Source organism: Delphinus delphis, chromosome 5 (genome assembly GCF_949987515.2).
Source record: "Delphinus delphis chromosome 5, mDelDel1.2, whole genome shotgun sequence".
Classification (NCBI taxonomy): Eukaryota; Metazoa; Chordata; class Mammalia; order Artiodactyla; family Delphinidae; genus Delphinus; species Delphinus delphis.
The window spans coordinates 36,256,212-36,262,211 of record NC_082687.1 but is presented as its reverse complement, the minus strand read 5'-3'; the positions used below and the strand labels follow the sequence as shown (position 1 = coordinate 36,262,211).

At 43.6% G+C, this 6,000-nt stretch overlaps 1 protein-coding gene across 2 annotated transcripts in view; it reads left to right on the top strand.

Moving 5' to 3' along the window:
• Window positions 1-2,290: 2,290 nt before the first annotated feature.
• AFF1 (ALF transcription elongation factor 1) overlaps window positions 2,291-6,000 on the top strand; it is a 206,804-nt gene continuing 203,094 nt past the window's right edge. For both annotated transcript variants that reach the window (XM_060012204.1, XM_060012203.1), the window contains exon 1: window positions 2,291-2,515. The gene's annotated coding sequence lies outside the window, so the exon portion shown is untranslated. The remainder of the gene's footprint in view (window positions 2,516-6,000) is intronic.

The following is a 6,000-nucleotide window of genomic DNA, read 5'->3' as shown; positions in this document are numbered from 1 at the left end:
AAAATTGTCAGGTAACATCTCAGGAGTCCTTACATGAAGAGGTAGCTGATAAAGTACCATAATTGTATTAAAAAGGGAAAAAAAATTTTCAGTTCTGTTGTAAAAAAGATCACTGATGTCAGAGAAATGCTTCACCTTAGCAGAAACATAATCAGAAATAAAAGTGACTAGGTTGTCAAGATGAAGAAAGTGCTAGAATTTCATTGAATGAGCTAAAAAATGTAACTAAAGAATTCCTATAATGAAGAAGATAAAGGAAAGTGTAGCTAATAAAGTGAAGTATCTGCATCTCTCTTGCGTAATTACTTTCTTTTATGTCATAAATTTTTTAAAAATGTGGATATGGTATAATCACTATTTAAAATAGCCTGCTTATTAACTGGTTATACAATGTGACCTGGAGAAAAGGCAGAAAAGCAACTTTAAAAAAAAACTCACTAGAATGACTAACCGCTTTTTCTTTATTTATTATGAGAAAATTAGTTTTTATTTAAGTGTTTTAAAATAACCTATTTCGATTTCCAGAAATTAATCAATAGAAGCATGCATTGGAATTGTTTATTTACTTGCTTGTATCTGCAAGGCACTGGAATCTCATGAAAACAGGTGCACTATCTTTGTCACTGATATGGCCCATCACCTAGCACATTGCCTTAAAAACATTCCTATAAATGAAATGAACTATTCCCTGAACCAAAGCTACATCATCTTCAACAAAAAATTTTTGCAAAATTACATCCCTCAGCTCCAAAAGCAGTAAAATAATATTATCAAACTTGCACTGTCAACATCATTTACTAAATTGACTACAGTTTGAAGGTATTAGGAGGTGTTATGGGATTAGGAACACAACAAAGGAAAAAGTTTTAGATTGGTAAAAACCTTCAAATAATAAATTATGACCAGGCTTATATATATTTTACAATGAAATATATTAATTCCATAACAAAAAGGTTAAAATATTTGTTATGATTAAAATAGATACCAATCTCTGTTAGAAACATTTAAGAAGTGCACAAACTCGCATCTGTCAGGAGTGACTGCCGTCCCACCCTGCCCAGGGAAGACCTCCAAAACTTTCATCTAGAGGCACACTAGATCTCATCAGGGGTAACTTAATTATTTTAGCTGTTAAGGTAAATCAAATCAATATCATCATGGGAGCATAGGGAGTAGGGAGAAGAGTTATATTTTGGAAGGCAGTCCATGGGAAATTAAGTCAAGCAGCCCAGAGTTTAATTTGGAAATGCAAGTATCTATCACTTAGGTTTTCAAATACTGTTCATGTTGACAATGAGGGACACGAGGGACAAAGCAACAACAACAACAAAGGAGGGGAGAACAGAGAGGGCACGGAAGGGGGATATTTTCATACATTATATTAATTTACATTTACATTATATTGCATATGAATAAGATGATTTTCTTCATCCAAATAATTTCAGTCATTTAAACCATTAAGGTATTGGAAAGAAGCCTGTCTGGGCCATTTGATACAATCTTCCTGCATCTCTTTCAGGGAGGAAGGTGAGATGATGCAAAGAACTCAGCGTGATGCTTTCCTTGGTATGTTCAAAGAAGGGATCGGGTAGCAACGAGACATAAGCTTTTGGATCTATTTGACAAAGCCCCAATACCCAGTAGAATTTCTTGGGGTTGGGCTGCTGAAGGGCAAGAACCGGGAGGCTGGATTCTGGAGACCTGGTTTCTCGTGCCACTTTTGAGCTTGTGACATTGGGCACAATACTTATTTTCAGCTCTTCGGTTTCATTATTTGGGAAACGGCAGCAATAATGTGTCTGTTTTATAAGGCTGTTACGAAGATGAGACGGGCCTGTGTGTGAAAAGCCCTTTATAAACCGTAAAACGCTCTCCAGATGTTAGTTATTATCTCCTTTAAAGGATACAGAATGTTTCAATTGTGTAAGAGACTGCAAAAAGACTCCTTGACACTTTAGTCAGAACTTGACCCTAAGCATAATCCCGCTGTAAAGCGAAAGGGTACTTGTGTCCCACACCAGCCGGGGGGAGGGTCACCCATGCTGCCGGTGCGGTCACTGCAGTATTCCATCCTGAGAGGCTGCTCGCCCTAGATCCTCCCACTGGTCCCGAGGGGAGGGCCGAGCAGTTCCTCTCCATCTGGGTGGCGCCAGCTAGAGGGCGTGGGCCGGGCGGGGCCGGGGAGCGCGGGGGGGGGGGGGGGGGGGGGGCGTGACCTCCTGGGGGCGTGGCTTCGCTTCCTGGGCGTTCCTGGGCCGCCGGCGCACAGAGGTTGCCAGCCAGCGAGCGAGCGAGCGGGCGAGCGCGCAGCTTCTGCGCACTCGGCCGCCGCCTGCGCGCGTCGCTGGCACAGCTGCGTTCTCGCCTCCGCGGCTGGGAGCCGGGTCCAGCGCTAGCCGACGCTGAGCGCCCTGTGCTCCCCACACCTGCGCGCCTTCCCGACGGCAACAGGTCAGGGGCGGGCCGAGGCGGCGAGGGCGCACGACCCGAGACTGGAGGACTAAAGGTCTGGAAGGTAAGCGGAACCCTGCGCCCCTCGGGCTGGGGGTCATCCTGGCCAGAACGCCGCGGTCGCTGACTTCTGGGAAGCCCAGGCTCTGCCGCCTCGCTGCCGGCTTCCCAGCACGCTGGCTCAAGTCGCTGGTGTTCCCGCTTTTCCAGTGGGAACCTTAGGGTAGAACGGGCGAAGGAGACGCAGAGCTCGCACCGTCCTTACAAATCCCGGCAGGTAGCGTCTAGAAAAACTGGGGAGGGGAACACAGGAAGGGACCCATCCTCCTCCCCAAAATCAAACGTTGGCCCGTGAGCCCCGCGTCTTGCCGATAGATGTTCGGATTTTGGAACCTGGTCCCGAGGTTGCGTAATAGAAGAGTCCCAGAAGTTTCTCAGGGGGGGTAAAAGCGGGGCTTTTCTCTCCTCTATTACGAGTTCCCATCCCTCCCGTCATAGTCACCCCTCCCCCCTACGTCTAGTAGAGACAGATTGGTCGTTCCAATCTCATCAAATTGTGATTGAGGTGGAAGCGTGCGTCGGTGGTCCGCACTCTAGAGAGGGAGGAGAAAAGTTGGAGGCACCTTCTGAGGCTTGCTCCTGGCACAGAGGGAGACGGCGTCTGCAGAACATGGAACTGGTTAATTTCCCTTGACGGTAATTTTTTCTTGGTGTTTGATCCTCCGACTGCCGCACGCTAGCCCTCCGACTGTGCGAGCGCCGGGGTCGGCGAATTAGGAGAGGAATTGGAGGGTTATAGGAATCATACTTTCCTATAATGTGTTGGGAGTATCGTTAATGAAGCTGCGAGGGACCTTCAAGGGGCTTGATATTTTCCTCGTAGGTTAGTCTTATAGGAGTTTACACACACAGACCCCGTATTGTTGTGCAAATTGTCCCAGGAAGACCCTTGGCTTTGGAGGTGGAGGTGGAGGTGTGTCCGAATCTTTCGGGAGCTCATCTCTGTTGGGAGCTGAAGTGGGGGTGGGGAAGGCCTTACAGACGAAGTTTTGTTTTTTTAAGGGTGGGATGGGGTAATCTTAACCCTCTTGGTGCCTGTTGGAGGCGGGGATGGGGATGGGAGATGAGGGATGACATACCATCAAGAAACCAGACAGATATAAAACTTTAAAGGCGAAACTGTACATTAAGGCGAAGACCCAGTGTTCCCTGAGACGGTTGGAAGGTGAGAAGAGCTCAGTAATTGAGGCACAGAAACCTCAGGCAAGGGACCGGCCTGAGAATTTGGGGGATTTTGCTTGTGCAAGATTATTTCAGAGCAAGGTCATGCAGAGGTGGTAGAAGGAACGGGCGGTGGTGGGACACCCCTCCCGGACCAACGTGTTGTCAGACTCCGCGGGGGCATAGAAGTCACGAAAAAGAAAGACCTTTGGACTCGGGAGTCTAGTTCTGCTTAGAGGCTTAAGAATACCTAGGCATGCCCTGTTTCGATGTTTACTTCCTCTGTCTAATGTATTTCCTTAGCTTGCCTTTCATCTTTAGTGGCGAGGGTTCCTTGAGTGGATATTCTGGAAATAAATTCACAGGAGAGTTGAAAATTCTGGATGGTTTGCCTGCTTTCATTTAAAGGTGGTGTCTCTTGCCAGTGTCTGAAAGTATTTTATTTGAAGATAAATATGTAGAAGAGGAATGGAGAGAACTAAAGGATAACGACCCACGAGAATGAAAGGAAACTAGGAGAGAAAGTAGAATAGATAAAAAACTAATTTGAATTCAGCTAGTTTAGGAAAGGGAACCAAGGAAATGATTTGGGACAGATTTGGTCACTTTAAGACAAAGAGGTATTGAAGAGTGGGATACAAGGCTTTGGGAAAAAAATGAATTTAGATATTGGGGACTTCCTCCTCCCACCCCCCCTTCTTTTCTTTTTCTAAATAGAACTGACAGCGATGATGAGGCTAGGGATGTGGAACTTAAAGGTGTGTTACTGTGGACTCTTTGCTTCCCACTTGCAGGAAGAAAATGAACTGTTACATATCAGAGTTAATACGTCTTATTCATTCACTGTAGCAATTGAATTTCTGTAGTGTCTTTGGCATTTGCTTAACTCTTCAATTTAATAAAGATACAATTTTGAAAACTCAAAATGTGTTAAGGCTCAAGTGTATTAATTTAGAATACAAAAATCATCAAGAGGCTGAGAATTTATGGCAAGAGTAAAGCCCAGGTGATTTTCAACATTGCTTGCTCCTACAAGATGCAGAATATGCATGCATTTTTTGCTACCAGAAGTCACTGTTTCATTGTGGGGTTATGAGATGGTAAGTAGGTAAGTAGTTAGACTATGTCAAAACTGGCTTTCTCTTCTGTTTCCTTTTGGTTTCACTGAATTTTGAAAGGACTTGGTGGAGCTAAAAGTAACTTTTTTATTGACTAAGATACTTGCTTAATTTGGTTTTGGATTACATTGGAAGAGTATTGTTCGATTAAGGTATATATATGTAAATATATGAGTTGCATCTTTATTAGATACCTCTATAAATCACTGTAGCCATGTGATTGTTTAGTTGAAGTTATATTGCCTTGGGAGTTGAAAAGATGGGTAAAAAAAAAGCTTAGGAAAGGCAAACTTGTTTTCCATATTTAAAAAAATATTTATTTATTTATTTTTGGCTGCATTGGGTCTTCATTGCTGCATGCGGGCTTTCTCTAGTTGTGGCGAACAGGGGCTACTCTTTATTGGGGTGCACGGGCTTCTCATTGCGGTGGCTTCTCTTGTTGCAGAGCACAGTCTCTAGGCGCACAGACTTCAGTAGTCTCAGTAGTTGTGGCTCGTGGGCTCTAGAGCGCAGGCTCAGTAGTAGTGGTGCACGGGCTTGGTTGCTCTGCAGCATGTGGGATCTTCCCGGACCAGGGATTGAACCTTTGTCCCCTGCATTGGCAGGTGGATTCTTAACCACTGCACCACCAGGGAAGCCCCATATTTTTAAAGAAGCAAACGAAAAGAGTTTCACGTTCAACTCTGTAATTTGTGCTCTTTCATCAAACAAATTTGCATAATCCTTTATGAAGTTAGTTGACTGTTAAAATTCCAAATCTTGAGATAGACTGTGCTTCTTGTTAAAAGGTAGAACTAATTTATATATAAATATCTGAATTATTATAAGACATACACAGGGGACAGTACACTCTGCAGATGTCCCTTAAGGTATAGCAACATAGCTGGGATATTCTCCTTACTATTGCAGCTCTACACTGAAAGCTGTCCTTCAACTTGAATTCATTTGCTATCTTAGATTTGTCTGTTGAAGCTAAAAGCCCGAAGTTCCCCTATTTTAAGACTAGACCGTTAACTAATTTTTCAGGAGATCGAGAAAGTATGTTGGAGAGAGTACAAATTAAGGAACTGCATTTACCATACATAAAGTTTTGTAAATAAATTATATTTTTTCATTAAATTATAAATTCAACAATGATTTCTGTTCTCAAATGATATTTGACAGTGATTTTGTAGCAGTCTCTTTTTATACACAATAGTAGCTTATTTAA